The sequence below is a fragment of the Doryrhamphus excisus genome, linkage group LG5 (assembly GCF_037039965.1).
Source record: "Doryrhamphus excisus strain RoL-2023G ecotype Guam linkage group LG5, RoL_Dexc_Guam_v1.1, whole genome shotgun sequence".
Taxonomy (NCBI): Eukaryota; Metazoa; Chordata; class Actinopteri; order Syngnathiformes; family Syngnathidae; genus Doryrhamphus; species Doryrhamphus excisus.
In genome coordinates this window covers 20835398-20854583 of record NC_136361.1, presented here as the reverse complement: position 1 = coordinate 20854583, position 19186 = coordinate 20835398, and positions in this window count along the sequence as shown.

Genomic DNA, 19186 nt, shown 5'->3' with positions numbered 1-19186 from the left:
TAATATAACAATATGTTTGTGCTTGTGTGTGCCTATTCCGGGTACTCCAGTTTACTCCCACATTCCATGAACATGGATCTTAGCTTAATTGGACACTCTAAATTCCCCATAGGTGTGAATGTAAGTGTGAGTGATTGTTTGTTTGTGTGACTGACTGGCAACCAGCAACCAGCAACCAGTCGAGGGTTGCTGGTTGCTGGTTCTCGGTGACGGTCAGCTGGAATAGACTTCAGCTCATCTTATTTTAAGCCATTTTCTTTTCCTTGTGTGGGTATTCATATGAACAGGGGATTGGGGAGTCCAAAAATACACTACAGTGTTTTGCAACACATTTGCATACTCTTTGTTGGAGTATAGTAGTCCCTCGTTTATAGTAATTAATTAGTTCTATACCTGACAGTGAAGTAGGATTCCTTATTTATAAACGGGAATATATTCACAAAGTAGCGAAAACTTCTTTGTGACCTTCTAAATATGGTTTTTAACATTATTAGAACCCTCTAAACATGAAATAACACCTGATTCATCATTTTTACACTCATATTTTAGTTTTTTTAGTATTTTATATTTTTAGTTTATTTATTTATTTAGTTCATAAAAATTCTTAATTTAATTTTATTTAAGCAAATATAACATTTTCTTGAATATGCATATGTTGGGACTAACAATAGACCTTATTCACCATAAAACAGCATAATTTATGAATGAATATGTTTTTAAAAGCTGTGATGGGGACAACTGGATATGAAAGTTTTTGTGCAGTTAATAGATGAAGTTTTAACAGCTAATTATCTTAACTAATACACACACACAACAGCTTTGATCGTCTTTTAGAGATTGAGGAAAAGTTATCAAATACAGTTTTTATGAATTCTGTAGTTCTGTACTGTACTGTTTATTGGCAGCACCCGTGCTATTTTTACTTTTTACCACACTGCATTCTTTCCACGCCGTATCTGCCAAATGTCAACAGAAAGCTGCAGTGAGAAGTGACTGAAAGATTTGAACTGCACCGAAGGACATTACATAACGTGAAGAATCTGAAAATAATTAGGATGCTAAGCTGGCTAACGGTCATATAAAGCTGCGTGTTTATTTAACAAGAAAGAAATGTATCACCTGGCGAGTTTGGGTTCATGCCACCGGTCTTATTTGCAAGAAAACAGCATCATCGCCGAGACAAATCCCGATATGTTGGCTGATCCTGACGTCTTATCCAGCAGCTACAGCAGATCAAGGCTTTCATTACCAACAATAACATCAGGTTGTCAGGGTCTTGGACTTTTTCATCACTTTTGGATTTGTCCAACACTTCACTTCATGATCAAAACCCTCAGTCTGCCCGTCCGCAGTCGACACATAAATCTATTTGAAAATGCAGGAACACACACACACACACACATTTGATGATGGTCCACGTGCCGGCTTGCAGCCTCGGCGAGCTCGTGCATAAGTATTGAAACACAACCTGTGTGTTTTTGTGGACAGCACAGAACTTGTTTATTTATGATGGCTTTGTGTCGTTATCAGTGGAAGTGGGTCAGGTATGAATAAAGTTCTTGGTTACATTTATCAATTCATGCTATTAGGTGAATACAAGAAACCTGCAGCAAAGTGTGCAATCATATTCAGCATTTCTCCGCTGCAAAACATAGTGAGAACACAAAACAACCCATTCTCCCAAGGCTGCTGATTTTGCTGTCAAACTTAAGACAGGCCTGAACGTGTACCTTCTTGAGGAGACGTTGGGGGCACGACAGTACCAACATCCATTACACGTAAGTGTGTTATCAATGGTTTTTCTAGTGACTGGTGACCCAGTTGACTTGAGAACGTTAGCCACCGTTACCCACCGTTACCCACCGTTACCCACCGTTACCCACCGTTAGCCACCGTTAGCCACCGATAGCCACCGTTAGCCACAGGTGTCCATATTTACACAGAGCGACGCACTATAAAACTTGCAATCCTAAAACCTTCTGTGTTCCCATTGTCGTCACTCGTTGAGGTTTGAGATGCTTGATCAAATGTACTTAAGATTTGTCAGATCAAAACGCAATCACTGCATAAGACTACAAAATGTGGTATCAGCGTCTACTTCACTAATTCCTGAATCTGCGCTCACCCCCCATTCATCATCACTGTAGTTATTGTAGCCACGTCATTGTTTAACATATAAAAAAGCATTGCAATGTACCTATTTCTGGCCTGATTATTCTTACAGTAGTTCTTATATAATTAATCATATATATAATTAATTGAGGAAGTACAACCTGTGAGGTTTGATCATATACAGTTAGTTAGTTTGTATTGAATTTCCACACTTCCATCACCCCTCATGTGCGTTGGCAAGGTGTCAGCATGGGTGTGGTGTAACAGTGTTAGTCAATAATTTTTTTTTTTTTTTTGCTTCTTGTCATTTCTCAATGCTTAACAACTGCCACTGTGAATTTGTATAAACTGTCTAAATTTCCACGCCAGATGTTTTTCTAACATCAGCTACTGATGGCATTGATTAAGAATAAAAGGAAATGTCATACAATGTTGTGTTCAAGAGAAACAGTATTACAGGAACATACAGCTATCCTAATTGTGATCCATAAGCATTACTGGGGCTGGGTGTGTATTGTATATACTGTATGTACTATGTACTATGTGTGTTTGTATTTCCAAGACGCAAAGGTTGACGTCAAGCTCTGTTTACTGCTGTGTGAAGTGTCTGCTCTGGCCCATTGTGATGACACACACACACACACACACACACACACACACACAGCCACAAGCCTTTTAGGTGAAGATACACAAGCAGAAACGGACACACATGCACATAAAGACAGTGTGGATGTTATTAGTCACTCATTTCTTTAATATGACAGACTCATATTCGTCAACATCTTCATTTGATGAATATGAGGTTTGTATAGAATAACCATAATTAGGATAGGTATAAATGCATTTCTACTTCTGGCCCTGTATGGAAAATAAAATTAACTTTACCTTCTCGGGGCGGCAAAAGGGAAAAAGACTCCAGACTTTGCTCATATCACACTTTCTTTCCAGATGCTTTCCTATTTTATTCAGAGGCAAAATATCTGCTTTTAAACTCTGTTAATTACCAGTTTCCCAAAGCTATGCCTGCCTGTGAACTCTTTTTTTTTTTAGATGTTGGAAAAATAGACACTTCAATATCTCAGAGTAAAACTGTTGCTGTATAATTAGTAAACAATTCAGAGGTTTCATTTCAGAAAAAAGCTGATTTTTTTTTTTTTTGGAAAATACAGTATGACTCATCTTCCGAAACAGATGCATTTAATCTCTGATAGCACATGGATTGAATGGATCACATCTTCAAAGCAACTGCATTGGTAGAAATGGATAAAATTGACTTCATGTTTCCGAGGAAAACTGCACTCAAAAAAAAAAATGTGCCCATCATCCTTAATCCTTATGTGAGATACAAGGATTCCCAGAATTCCCAGTATTCCCTGCGATACCTAACCCCTGCAGCATGTCCTAGGCCTGCCCCCGTGGCTGAATGTAGAAATTAGGGTGCCATTACAGAATGATTGAATCTTTGGTTCGAGGAGGACGGCAGCAGGAAAAGTACTGCAACATTGTGTCTAACAAGGATACAGAAATGCTACAGTACGGCGGAACGGCACCAGGACGAAAAGGCAGTAACTGAATGAAACTATTATCTATTGTGTTTTCTGAGAGTCTGGTTTTGAATGACTTGTTTTAGAAATGGAGCATAAAAATGCCTGAAATTATATTCAGGAAAAAAATGAAAATTAAACTACGGATTCTTGTGTTTAGCGTGTTAGCTATTTAAGTTGATGATTTGGACTTGATATGGTTTTGTGCCCATTCAATCATCTTGAGGCATGTGAATGCACCTCCAACATTATTTTTGAGATATTGGAGTGGAAGTTTGTTTTTGTATTTGTCAACAAATTTGTTAGATTTGTTGTCTTTTAGGAGGTGTTATGAGTTTTTTTGTTTTTTCCCACAAGAATGACCTTGTTTGTTATTGTTCAATCATTTTGATAGACTTAGCAGGTGGCAAGAAGAATTAATATTCTCCTGCCACCTTTTTAGAACCCAAGACCCAGTTTTGATTTACATGCAGTTTAGGTTAGTTTCCCTCTTGGCAACCTTTATTTCACCAGTTTGTGTTCTACTGGGGAGGGGGAACATAAAACAAATTCGGAATTAGAGCCCTTTTATGTATGATACATGAAATCATATATGTTTTGTATAATGTAGTCTTTCCTTTTCATTGCTGCTAAATATGTCGTGAGGTACAATAAGGATTGCCTACAACGGCGCTCATTAATTTGTTCTTGGACAGTCGTGTGCTTCTTTATTTCTATGGAGGCTGTTCTCTTTCTTTCTGTGTTCCAGCTATTTGTATGATGGAAAATAATTTGCTTCCCTATCATCTTTTTTTTTGTGGCTGTCTTTGAAAGGGGACTGTTTAATTGCGGTGTTAGATCAATTCTGATTTTTTTTGAAGCGGTGGTGGTGGGCTGAGTGCCGCTTATTTTTATTCTATAAATCTGTCCTATAGAAACACTATGATTTGAGAGTCCGGATATGTCATGCTTGAGGAGAATGTTCATGTAGCCATGAGCGTGATAGCCACTTGTAGCTCGCCTGTGGGATGTAAACAAGGTAAAATGTGTAAACAAAAATGGCGGCACGTCAAATGAGGTTGAAGCATGAGCGATCTCACACACTGGGCATAAATAAAGATACACGTGTAGCATCGACCTTGCCGTCTCCTCCCTGTCTCTACACGCCACATAGCTTGACTTACTATGGAAACTCACCCCACCTTCACAATTTCCTCCTACTATGAAGACAGCTGCACTTCATCACCTCAGGCTTTAAGTTCAAGTGTAAGTGGATCTTAGACATTCGACACCACATCCTTATCTATTCATCGAGACAGCTACAGCCTACGGTGTAGACTACAAACTGTCCCGAGTTCCAGCACCACGGAGGGACTTAAGGAAGTCTTTTCCAGCATGTCCGCGCAAGCTGCAACGAGCATTGTCCTCTTGGAGATTTATTATCTCAGAGCTGGATTACAAAGAAGTGGAAATGGTAGCTGGGCTTAACGTAATGTGCGTTAACATCTTGTACCTCAGTCAGACACCCTGACCGGCATCAGTCTTCATCCTGGCTGCAAACGCTTGCACATCTGCAAACATCTGCATCAAGTGGTGTCTGATGGGGAGCAACGGTTCATATCCTGCATGCGTGTGAACATACATGTTTTTGTATTTCCTTGTTCACTCTTAAGTGCAATTAACCCATGCAAAAGGACAAAAGACTTCTTTTAACAACAACATGTTTATTCCCTGGGTAGAGTGGAGTTCTCACTACAATAAGTTGGAAGTAAACTGACAAAAATCAACAGAGGAGCAAATACCCCCCCCCCAAAAAAAAAAAAAATCTCTTTTTCATGCCATGTCTGACCCTGGAAGGTTATATTCATTACTTCACCTACAAGGCTGTAACAATGAACCCCATTGTCTACATCAATCATCCCAGAGGAAGGTAATCTTAAAGTCGGATACATCAAACATTGTGTTGGGATATTTTCATGACAGAACACGCGCATATGCATTCTTTCAGTCCATGCTATCACCGTGTACACACACAAAGTACTCATTCCAGAATCTCAGTCGACACATGCAAAACTTGAATTCCCAGACCCCCACTTTTTTTTTTTTTAACCTGTGATAGATCCCAACAAATCTCAGAACTTGAACAGCGAGTTGGATGATTTAAACTGGACCTGCATGGAGGTGAGTTGAATACATTAAAACAGACGACGAAATCCAAAGAAATACAGATGAATAGGTGCAGATTCTGGAAGCTCTATAGGAGTCCACAAATCAATACAAAGGGCCAGAAAATGAGCATAATAGGTTTGTTTAAGCAAAAGTTTAGGCAAATTGCAGTCTGACAAATAATGACATATCAACAGGAATGGCTCATTGTGCTTTGATTAATGTTATACTTGGTGACCTGAGTGACTTCCCCTTAGGGTCAAGGTCAACGGCCATCATTATTTTTTTTATTCTGATCTGAAAAGCCCTCAGCAAGACCAGTAGTTAACACATCTCAGTATTGTTTGTAGCAAACTGACTGACAACCTTGTTACTACTACTACTACTAATACAACTACTTAACCTTGACTGGCAGTAAGCTCCTCAAGGTCAAGGCAACTCAAAATCAAGTCAGCTAAGATGCTGATGATTAATTATTGTCAATCAAGTTTGGAAAGGGTAAAAATGATGGAAACATTCAATGTTTTGTGTTTGACCAAACAAAAGTAGAGATGTGCGACATGTTGTGTTGAGCGTGCATGTCAGTGCATCAAAAGTTTTCCGATTTCTCTGGTAAAGTGTTTTTAGATGACCTATCTCTCTTCCAACAAAATCTTTTCTTCAACAAATGACCTTCTCCAGCACAATGTCGTTTAACTGATGTTCACAATGACGTACCACAGTGTGTTCCGAACACAGTTTCTATGCAGACAGAGGCGGTAGCAAGTACTTCAAGTACTCCAGACTTTGACTTTTCCATTAATCCACAACTCCCCTGTTGTGCCGGAGGAGTCCAAACTTTAAGATCCTTCACAAAGCTTCTGTTTGGATTCCAGGACTTTCATTACAAATACCTTTTTAGACTGAAAGTACCTGACAGAGCACCAAGGAGCCGTCTTGACGAGCTGATTGTGAACAATCCGTAAACGCCATCTGGCTGGTATGCTAGCTTGTTACAGGAGATCATTCCAGCGTTTTTGTGTTTGGTCTCCACGGGCCAAATTCATGTTTGACCAAATTGAATCTGCAAGACTGAATGTTTGCGATGGTCGCCAATGATTCTGTATTGGTTGGCTAATTGTAGGTGATGGTGTTTCCTGTTATGGGAAGGGACATTCTGGCAAGATCATAAGCAGGGTCATTGCGATTACAGCTAATAAGAAGCAGCATAGAATTCCTCATGTCTGGAGGCCAGACACATGAGGAAGTCATACAACCGGAGGCGGAGGAAGAGGAAGGGATGAGTAAAATAAAACATGTCGGTCCAAATATTGGCATAAAAATGATGAAAATGTGATGCATTGATCCCTTTGTTGCTTCAGGTGATGATCGTATGCAGCGCGTGAAGCTCTGTGGTGGGGCTAAGTGTCTACGGTTACCATGTTATCATATCATGGAACAGTCCACATGTCAGAAAGGATGAATAGTGTTGCATCCATGCTGTCGGAGTAACGTCTGTGTATTTATTGCAGTACCTCTGTAATGGGAGACATTTGCTTGACAACGCTACGGACTCCAAAATGATAAAAGTAAAGGAATGGGGGGTGTTCAGGGGCAATAATACACACAGGCGGCGTTGCTGATATTTATATGCAGTACAGAATAGCCAAAAAAGTACGTCTGTTCCAAGGAAAATATGCTGTTGATACTGCGAAATGTGATATATGGTCTTTTATCACCGCTTGACAAAACATGGACGTTTACAGTGGTATAGCGGTGCCTCGGTTTTGGTTATTAATTTGTTCCAAATGTTTCTATGAACACCAAAACGTGTGAAAACGGATGCAGTTTTTCCAATAGAGAATATTTCTAATTTTATAAGACTTCCAATACATCCTGGTGAGATGTTATTCAATAGTATTTCTCATTATATTTGTCAAAGTGCTGGTACACACACCTTTCTTTGGCCCCATGGTGGGTTATTTAGTCACTTAGTGATTCGACAACACAAAGGCCGCTTGTTTGGGGACTAGATTTTGTGGAACTAAATTTTTGTACTGGGTTTTTGTACAGTATTGCATGGAACAAACTGGTTTTGTTTGCCCTGTACTGTTTCATAATCATACAAGTTTGACTGTCCTGCATGTCTGGTGCTAATTGAAACTGTTTAAAAAACACAACATAATCCAAGGATGCTAATTGGTTTGTGGTTGACCTTCTAGAAATACATTTGTCTATCAAAGAAATCATTTCACATCTGTTCAGTCCCCCCCCCCCATATAAAGTACCATCATCCTCGCCCACCCATCTTCCAATGTTTTGTTCTGCAGATTTTTCTTGAGTTTTTTTTTTCTTCCAAATTTGTGCAGCCAAGGACTGGCTCTGCTGGAGCCCAGAACAACAGCAACAGTCACATGAGGGCCTCAGCGTGATCCGGACTGGCCCTGACCCAGAGCACGACTGTAACTCAGATACAATGACCTCATAAAGCACAAGGAAGAAGGCCTGTCCTCAAGAAAAACACGTCTCATTAAGTGGAAACAGATTTAAAGTGGAAGCACTTTTGGAACCGTACCAGAATTGTGACACTTTCTGGACCGGTGACTCATTTAGGACATAATTCCTTTCAAATGCACCCTGGACTCGAGGTGCTGTCTATTGTTGTGGTATTTCAGACGTTCATGGATTCTTCTGTCTTGCACACATTCAGTTGTTGCTGACTTTATTTCTATTGTCATAGAAATACATTAATTCCATCGTGCTATCACAAGCCTTAACTTGAAATTATTGAGATGTGGATGACACGTCGACGTGTGAAGAACAGACCTTCAACATAATGAGCTGTGTTTAATATGACGAGACTTCCCTTCAGCACAAGCAGCCATCTTCCCTCTGCACATTTATCACCGTATCCGTCATACATCATCAATTTTATGAGTGAATACAAAATGTATTTATACATTTTCATTTATTGTTCATTTTTTTACCCTTTTCACGTGTGAGCAACAGCCTATCTCGGCTATTTTTTTAAGCAAGAGCAGGGATAATGAAGTGTATATGCGATGGATGGTAATGTAACATTGAAGACATGTTTGATAACAACAAATAGCACCGCTATAATAACCTTTATATGTAACCAAATATATAGTAGGTCATACATGAATAAAACATGTGCTCGTTAGTGTTGATATAAGTTGTTCTTAATGAATGTTTGGATATTGTATTTTAATGCATCTTTTACTCAACTCTATTTTTATTTATTTTTCTATTTCTATATTTATTCAATATTTATTATTTTATTATTTTATTATTTTATTATTTTATTATTTTATTATTTTATTATTTTATTATTTTATTATTTTATTATTTTATTATTTTATTATTTTATTATTTTATTATTTTATTATTTTATTATTTTATTATTTTATTATTTTATTATTTTATTATTTTATTATTAAGGGGAACTGAGTGGCAAGCAGACAGGAAGTGACGGCTGGGGTTAAGTGTTGAGTTTTTGTTTGGGATTTGGGTTACTATAGCAACAGTTGCTTGTGTTTTTATTGTTTTGGCTGTCATGTCTGGTGTGTGTGTGTGTGTGTGTGTGTGTGGTGGGGTCGGGATTCCGCCAGTGCAGATATGATAATGGAAAATCTGATAATTACAGTTATCTCCAGCCCATGGAAGTATAACTTCTGGATGAGAGAGTTGCACCATTGCTTGTTCGGAAAAATGGGAATGCAGCCTCTGTGATGCAGCACTTTATAAGGCTTTAGCTGCTGTCATTTTCACTTTAATGAGCACTTGAGGGGATAGGTATGTTGGAAATTGGTACTCTGGTACTCTGTACCAATAAAACATTTAGATGAAGCTCCTGGCAATCTTTCAAGTCTCCGTCATTGCCCCACTCGGAAGCTTCAACTGTGTTTTATTGACACTGCAGTATAGTGTGTGGCAGTGGATACTGCCATGTTACTGAAGATATTCACACCATTAAAGATGCCCACGATGAAGCAGCAACAACAGCTTTCAATATGAGCTGCATGAACTCTGACTAGCAACAGAATGCGATGCGACCAGGAAAAGAAGCAGCTGTTCTGTTGATGGATGTTCTTGCATTTTTTTACCTAAACTTCAGTGGAAGAAAAAAAAAAGGCACATCAGACTGCTATAGTTCTCTTGGTATGTAACCCAATAAGTGTTTTTCATGTGAAATACCACTGACAGACCGATCGTTTGTATTATTTTCTAAGAAAGAATATATGCATTGCCAGTGCCAACCAAACCTAAAGTTTAGAATATCATTTTTTTATTGCCAGAAATGACTTTGGCTTGCCATCAGTGTCTTGGTGGTCTCCATACCATTTGTTTTTTTTATTATTATCACCTTTACTGTAAAATTAATCTTAATAAATGCCAATATGAATTCAATATATCATTCCCAAATATAAAGTATTAGTACTATTATTTTTATTTTTATTTTTATTTTTATTTTTATTTTTATTTTTATTTTTATTTTTATTTTTATTTTTATTTTTATTTTTATTTTTATTTTTATTTTTATTTTTATTTTTATTTTTATTTTTATTTTATTTTTATTTTTATTTTTATTTTTATTTTTATTTTTATTTTTATTTTTATTTTAAATGTTCCATATTTTCTCTAAAAGTTACTTTGGTAAATTGATTTTTAATCAACAAATTTGAATTTTATGGTTGTACCCACTTATAAATAAATAGGTAAAAATGTTTCAGACCATTTGGAAATTTGTAAGAACTTACATCATGTTCCAGCTTGAGGAGGTTCTAAGTATCGACCTTTTAAAAATGCAAAAAGACTAAACAAAAAGTAGACATGTTATTGTAAACAGCCATTAAAGTGAAACAGGCTGCTCATCAGCCGATCAAAAGCATCCCACATGTTGCTGACTCGGTCTTTCAGTCCTTTTTTTGTTACGTGCGACTGCTAAATAACCCACCATGGGGCCACAGAAAGTCTCAAGTGCCAGCAATTTGATCATAAATATGACTATTTGACATCAATTTGGACACAAAAACCAAGGTACCACAGTAATTTGGGAAAATGGAGCACAGCACGTTTGGTAAAGTTTCTATTGAAACGTATCGGTTGCCAGAAAAATAAACTTAATACCAGAAGAAAACAGAAAACCACACAGTTTAGCATGCTCTGACCTGCAGAAAAGGAAATTTTGGATGTAAAAAAAGCGCTCATTTCACTGACAAGAGCCGGCCAGGACTTATTGGCACTGATGCTGAAAACCTGTATTTCAAAGGTGTTAGCTTGTCAACAGCTAACCTAAAAAGAACGATGATAGAGTTGACCTCACGCTGCCAAATGCAGTACTGACTTTAGTAACGCCATCTGGACCAAAGCCGTCTGTGCTCCCCTCCGTGACCCATCCAGTTTGATTAAACATCCTGTCTAGAAATGGAGGACAGAAATGGTGTCCAAACCTCACTGGGCGTTACAAGCAACCCTGCAGAGAGGTTCGGGTCATCCAGACAGGAAATGAAAGGAAAACTGCTGCAAAAGAGATGATGCTCGTGACTCATCGGGGGACCTGCTGCTCGAAGGATCCTAGCCTTTGTCCCTCAGGTCCTTCCCTTTTTACTTATCCTCATATTGTCAAAACACACCATTATCATCTGTCCGTGGTGGCAATAAAGACCAATCAATTCTGTATTGTATCGATAACAAAACATGCAGACAACCTTGCATATTAAACATAATTACAGAAAAGGGAGCCACACTTTGGACACTCTGAATGTCATCGGCTGTCATGCTATATAATAGTGTGGAAGTGGTTTTTATGTGTCTCACAAATATGTATGACAATAAACATGTGGCCAAATAAAGTGCAGTGTATCGTGTATACATGTATTTCTCATAAGCATTAAAGTGTAATACAAGCATTAAACCCTTACAGATTGTGTTCAACATTAGAGGTCCTATTAATTATGAAAAATGATCGAAAATGAGCGAAAAATGTTCGCCTGGCGACAAACCCAAGTCAAACCTTCTTCTGTCCAACAAGGTGATAGAAACTGAACTCATCAGGGTATACAATATTTTAGCACACATAGTAAAAGTACCATGGCAAGTAGGCTATTGTCCGACTTCCAGTTGTCAATTTAGTCGTCATTTATAGTTAATTTAGCATAATTTTCTGCATAATTACAGTCCATAAAATGTGTTTCGGTGGTAACATTTTTTGATTTTTTTGGGACAGATTCATTCATTCATTGTCTACCGCTTAACCTCATAAGGGTCGCAAACGCCACACAGAGATGGCCGAGGGTGGAATTGAACTCAGGTCTCCTAGCTGAGAGGTCTGCATGCTAACCACTCATCTGCTGTGAAAATGGAAAAATTCATTTAATTAAAATTATTTTCTATGGGGAAATTTGCTTTGGTTAGAGTTCGTTTTGGTTTGAGTTGGGCCTTCTGGAACAAATGAATGACATTAACCAAGGTACCTCTGGATTTTGGTTATTTTTTTACCAAAATGTTCATGAAAATATGCACATTTTGAAGTCCCAGTATGATACATCAGTATTTCACATCTGACACTGATTGGACCGCATGTGATGAAACTCATTTTTAAAATGTGTATATTGTCAGCAACCTAATTTTAAACTTACATGACAGTTACAATGAAAGACATGATATATACAGAATATATCTTTATTAGTAACTGCAGCAAAGACAGCGATGAAGTAGATGTTTGTGGAAAAACTATAAAAATAAACAAATGCCACTGACCCATAATTGCATATTATTGAATTAAAAGACAAATTCAATTACTCAATTAGTCCAGTGGAGTTTGTTTTATGATGGTATTTTCTAACAGCCCTGGCCTCATGGCCCTTTTTTTTTTCCTTTTAGGAAAAGCTCCAACTGGCTATGTGTGTGGAATTACACCCCGGGATCCAAGCAGGGCAGGCGCACAGAAAAGAAAACAGCTGTCAAACAATGAATTACTGTTCTGTGACCAGACAAGTGCTTCTCTGAGGATTGGACAAGGAAGCTGGAAGTGTGTAAAGAATCACACACATGGACACACGCACGCAAATGCCGTGCACATATGCACATACTGAACAGTCACAAACACATGTCTAAAAAAAGCATATATCTTGACTGAACTGGTGAAATGTCCACTGAGTGAGATATTTCAGTGCTGCACTCCAACCTAAGCTTAGCAGACTTCCCACTGTATATAAACATTCACATAAGATACTGAAGGGAAAAGAAAAAAAAGATTTTCCAAAAATGCTTTTCTCTTTCTGGCAAAGGCCGGAGAAGGTCTGCACAGCTCACTTTGGCAGTAGCGCGGCTTTGCAGTGCAAACAGTGCACATCCTCAGACTGACCCCTGTGAACCGAGCCGACGGCTCCACACACACCGATCCCAGTGCACGGAGATCTCAATGCAGCCTCTCACACACGATTGTGAGGCCCAGTGGCCTGGCAGCACAGAAGAGCCTCTTTCAAGAACTGGCTTGGAGGTCTCCATGTAGTTCATGTATTAGTCTAATATGAGCATTAATATTAGTTAGGTCACTTGGTTCCAGACCCGACTTTGACAAGTGAATTTTAGAAGGATTTAATGATTCATTTATTTTCTATGCCGCTTGTACTTACTAGGGTCGCTTGAGTATGCTGGAGCCTATCCCGACCGACTCAGGGCACATATAGACAACCATTTCACACCCACATTCATACCTGGAGGAGTTTCCAATTAAATTAACGTGCATATTTTGGGAATGTGGAAGGAAACCAGACTCCTGAACATGCAAAGATAGCCAAAAAAACACTCAAACCCATATCTCCTGACTGTGTGGCCAACATGCTGCCCACTAGGCCACCGTTCACGGTGGTATTAAAGTATCCCTTATTTAAAAATGTAATATTTCCTTAGTAAAGTACAGAAAACCTGTTTATTTATTCATTCATTCATTTTCTACCGCTTATACTCACGAGGGAAAACAAATACGAGTGTACCTGAATGCCTCAAGTTGTTCATTGCTCCGTGTGTATCATATAAAAAAATAAGTAAGTTTGAATGATTATTTTAATAATAACAATAAATCAATCCACGGTAAGAACATACCGATAATCCATTGTCGGAAATGCAATAGTTCGACATAGTTCGACTTTTCTACCGCTTTTCGCGGGGGTGCTGGAGCCTATCCCAGCTGTCTTCGGGTGAGAGGCCGGGTACACCCTGGACTGGTGGCCAGCCAATCACAGATATACACATGTAGACAAACAACCATTCACACTCACATTCATACCTATGGACAATTTGGAGTCGCCAATTAACCTAGCATGTTTTTGGAATGTGGGAGGAAACCGGAGTACCCGGAGAAAACCCACGCATGCACAGGGAGAACATGCAAACTCGACACAGAGATGGCCAAGGGTGGAAAAAGACAAATTAAGAAGCCAGAAAGTTACCACTTCCACACAAAATAGGAGGAGAACTCATTCATTCATTCATTTTCTACCGCGGGGGTTGTGGGGGGTGTTGCAGCCTAACCCAGCTGTCTTCGGGCAAGAGGCCGGGTACACCCTGGACTGGTCATCAGCCAATCACAGGGCACATATAGACAAACAACCATTCACACTCACATTCATACCTATGGACAATTTGGAGTCGCTAATTAACCTAGCATGTTTTTGGAATGTGGGAGGAAACCGGAGTACCCGGAGAAATCCCACGCATGCACGGGGAGAACATGCAAACTCCACACAAAGGTGGAATTGAACCCTTGTCTCCTAGCTGTGAGGTCTGCGCGCTAACCACTTGACCACCATGCAGCCCAAAACCTGTTTACAACCTTCTAAATATGTTTTTTTAACATTAGAGCCCTCGAGACATGAACTAACACCCCTATAGTTACCTTTACACTCATATTACCCAATATACTGCAGTAGAAGTAATAAAAGTAAATTTAAGACATGTTTTAAGCAACAAAACACTATATTTTCACAGTAGTTGAGCACTAAGACTACAAAAAGGAAAAAAAAAAGACTGTCAACACCTTCATGTATTTTTTGAGAGGGAAGGACGCCATATTGGCCCTGAGAGTTGTGGTCCATATTTTGTGTGGTTTATCTGTACATCCAAACTTTGAAGTAAAGTAAAATGAAACAAAAAAAATCACATGAGGTTTTTTACTTGGCGGATGTGAATTGGCAGCGTCAGTTTCAGCAGGCTTCTTGGGTATCAGGACTATCAGGACTATCAGGACCTGGTTTCAGCACTTCTATGAATTGATGTGAAGAAGGCGCCGCTTCAGCGTGACATTTGGGTGTCAGCGTTCTTTTTTCAAATACGATCAGAATGTTTGGAATGCTTTAGCAAACACGCTTACTGTACAGCGGTGCGTGGTTATTATTTCATATGTTCTTGTACGGATATATTGCAATAAACTTATTTCCGGGCTGACCCCGCAGCAGTACCTCTCCGATGTCCTACTTGCAGAGTGAGAACAGGTTGTAAGACTTATATAAGATAAACCCCCTAACCTTATTGACACTAATCTCTGAGACGAGCTCACCTTCCTCCCTTCCTCCCTTCCCCCTCCATGGGTGTGTATTCTCCTTACAGTTGTTCCTCCGCCTTAATCCCACCTTTAACCTCATCCTTCAACTCCATTCAGACATTTCAGCGCCTTATTTTCATCACCGCTGACACAATCAGACGCCGTGTTCTTTGCAGGAATCCTTAAATCACGAGAGAACAACAACAAGCGTGACCTCCTCCTGGTTTCCTTGCGCCGCACTGACACCTCCTGTCAGCCTTTGTTTTTGGTGTCCGCTATTGTGTTTAATCGCAGGGCAACCTTTTGTTCAAAGCACGTTTCAATGCAAAAGACTCACACTTGGTCCAAAATGGCTATTATTGTTGTTTCTCTGCATCAATATGCATCCCACGCATTTGAAATTTTGAAATGTATCGCTAACTAATGAATGATAATGGAAGATAAACAGTACAGTATACAGTATATGTAAGTATAGTATATGTAGTCATGTGTATTTGTGTACAGTGATGTTTGCCCACTTCCAGATTTGTGATGTTATTGTCACACTTAGATCATCAAAAAAATTTAATATCAACAAAAATGCAGTTTTTAAATGAAACTTTTTTTTATTAAAAGAGAGGGAAAATTCCAAATCTACATGGTCCTGTGTGGAAGTTAAGTTTCATTGACATCTATCAGTCTGAAAAAGGTTCTAAAGTCATTTCTGGAGCTTTGGGACTCCAGCAAACCACAGTGAGAGCCACTGTCTACAACTAGCAAAAAGTGGTGGGCTTTCCCAGGAGTGGCCGAGCAACTAAAATGACCCCAAGAACACATAATAAATACACTGTGCAAAAACCACCTCCAAGACCAAAACCACTGCTGAACAAAAAGTACATTTTACCAGAAAACATCTTCATGATCCTCAAGACTTTTGGGAAAACACTCTGAGACAAAAGTTGATCTTTTTCAGAGGTGTGTGTCTCATTACATGTAGTGTAAAAGTAACACCGCATTTCATAAAAATAACATAACACCAACAGTAAAATACGGTGGCGGTAGTGTGATGGTCTCATTCGGTACAAGTTGTACTGGATGAGTGACTGGGGAGAGTTTTTCTTTTATACACTTGAAGAGTGGCAATAAAAAGACCTCCGAATGAATAGTAATAATAATAATAATAATGAAATAATTAAAAATATTTTACTTGGGATGAATGAGATGTGTTTATCGAGGAAAAAAAACTCCACAGATTGGTCAGCCTTGAATGATGAATCCACTGTACCAGCCAGTTATCTAGCATACAACTTGAATGACAAAGATGCATTCTGACAGTCAGATTTCATCTTATCTCACATCACACAAGGCTGAAACCTGATTGGACAAAAAGCATAAACAAAAACCCTGAAATAACAAGGAAATATCAGCATTTCTAACATGTATTGCGCTGGTGTTTAACACGTGGAAATTTCACCTCTGTTGTTTTCATATTGCACACATTTGAACCCTTGTTAAGTCAGTCATGTTGATCAATAATGGCGGCCTAGCATGCTGGATGATCTGGGTTTGAATCTCCGTCTGAGATTATGCATGTTAGGTTAATAGGCGCCTCTAAATTGCCCAATTGTAAAGTCAGCTGGGATAGGCTCCAGCATACCCTTGTGACCCGAAAGAGGATTAAGTGGCATAGAAAGTGAATGGATAGTTAGCCAAGAATAGAACCGTGCAGAATAGCTTCATCCTGTTGATGTTTACCAGTCCTATAGGATGATGGTCATAAGGTTAATCTCTGTAATGTAAACACTGAATTAAGGACAGTGTGCTATAATGTTCACGTCACAATGTCCTCATTAGGATCGCAGTGGGGTATTCAGTATTATAGTATTATTTTTGCAGTATTATTATTATTATTATTATTATTATTATTATTATTATTATTAAGAGCAGGCTGCACGGCAGTCGAGTGGTTAGCGCGCAGACCTCACAGCTAGGAGACCAGGCTTCAATCCCACCCTCGGCCATCTCTGTGTGGAGTTTGCATGTTCTCCCTGTGCATGTGTGGGTTTTTTCCGGGTACTCCGGTTTCCTCCCACATTCCAAAAACATGCTAGGTTAATTAGCGACTCCAAATTGTCCATAGGTATGAATGTGAGTGTGAATGGTTGTTTGTCTATATGTGTATATCTGTGATTGGCTGGCCACCAGTCCAGGGTGTACCGTGCCTCTCGCTTGAAGACAGCTGGGATAGGCTCCAGCACCCCACGCAACCCTTGTGAGGATAAGCGGCAGAAAATGAATGAATTATGAAGAGCACTAGTATGTTGTGACCTGACTGACATTTATTGTCTATGACTCTATCATGGCTGTCGACACTTTAGAAATTTTTGACATGCATGGCAAGAAGGACAGATTTGCTCTCATACTGTCTGTTCTTTACTATTTTTCAGTAAGGGGGGGGGGGGGTGCTGAAATGTCCCAATTACTGAGACTAGATGCTACATTTTATAAGCTACCCACCAGCGAACACCAGCAGCCCAGCTGGACCAAAACCAGCAGTCGGTATAGTAAAGTCACCCTCTAAATGTCTCTAGCTTCTCCATAAAACGGTCATCTGGAAAAAAATCTTCAGGCCAGTTCAGAGGGAAAAAAAACCCAATGAGAAATCCCAAGTAGAAGGTCACTCTCCAACCCCTGCAGTGGAAAAGACATCAGAGAGGAGCCAAGCACTCCGACAATCAGGAAGGACAAACTGGAAGATGAATGAAAAGTATCTCAGCTATGCAGATAGCTTTTAGACTCTAAGGTAAACGCTCCTCCTATGGCTCGTGGAGTGGGTCTTTCCCAACTCACACAACTGGAAACTTAGCATCACAGATCCCTCAAATTAAAAGGGATTTATTGTTTGGCACTCCAGCTCAAATTAAGGAGCTCAGATTTAGTCCTTTTGGCGCTTTTCCTACGTAAAGATGACTTCTTTGGAGCAAACCACAAATGAGAAGGTCTTTTAACATCGGAATAAGTCATGTTGTGCTTGCAATTTTAGTTACAAAGAGTGTGTAAATGAAAAAGTACTCCTTTGGAGCTTTGTGGTTGGATGATGTATTGTGAGGGTGACAAGTTGCCTTCAGGTTCACATGGCCGACTTTCACACAGCCGGTGTAGCTTTGATAAATGTACAATGTTAAGTTTATGAAAAATGGTGCTAAATAAGACTATGCATTCGCAATACATTAATTCATTAATTAATAACGGTTGTGAGGCGGCACGGCGGTCGAGTGGTTAGCACGCAGGCCTCACAGCTACGAGACCCGAGTTCGATTCCACCCTCGGCCATCTCTGTGTGGAGTTTGCATGTTCTCTCCGGGTACTTGGGTTTCTTCCCACATTCCAAAAACATGCTAGGTTAATTGGCAACTCCAAATTGTCCATAGGTATGAATGTGAGTGTGAATGGTTGTTTGTCTATATGTGCCCTGTGATAGGCTGGCCCCCAGTCCAGGGTGTATCCCGCCTCTTGCCCAAAGACAGCTGGGATAGACTCCAGTACCCCCGCGACCCTCGTGAGGAAAAGCGGTAGAAAATGAATGAATGAATGAATAACGGTTGTGATGATTGGACACCAAATTTGTATATATCAAGTAATTTGGCCCCATATACGTACATAGCAGCAGCCTAGCTTCTTGCTTTGAAGCTGACATGTGGGAAGCAAAACGTGTTCAAGGCGCTTAACACACTCGCTAACACGTGTGATGGAGTGGACACAAGAGGCAACAATTGTCATTGAACTTCCAAAGTCGCTGTACTTTGTCAATATTATTGGTGTAGCAGAAATTGTGTAAGTATTTTACAGTCTGCAATGCTGC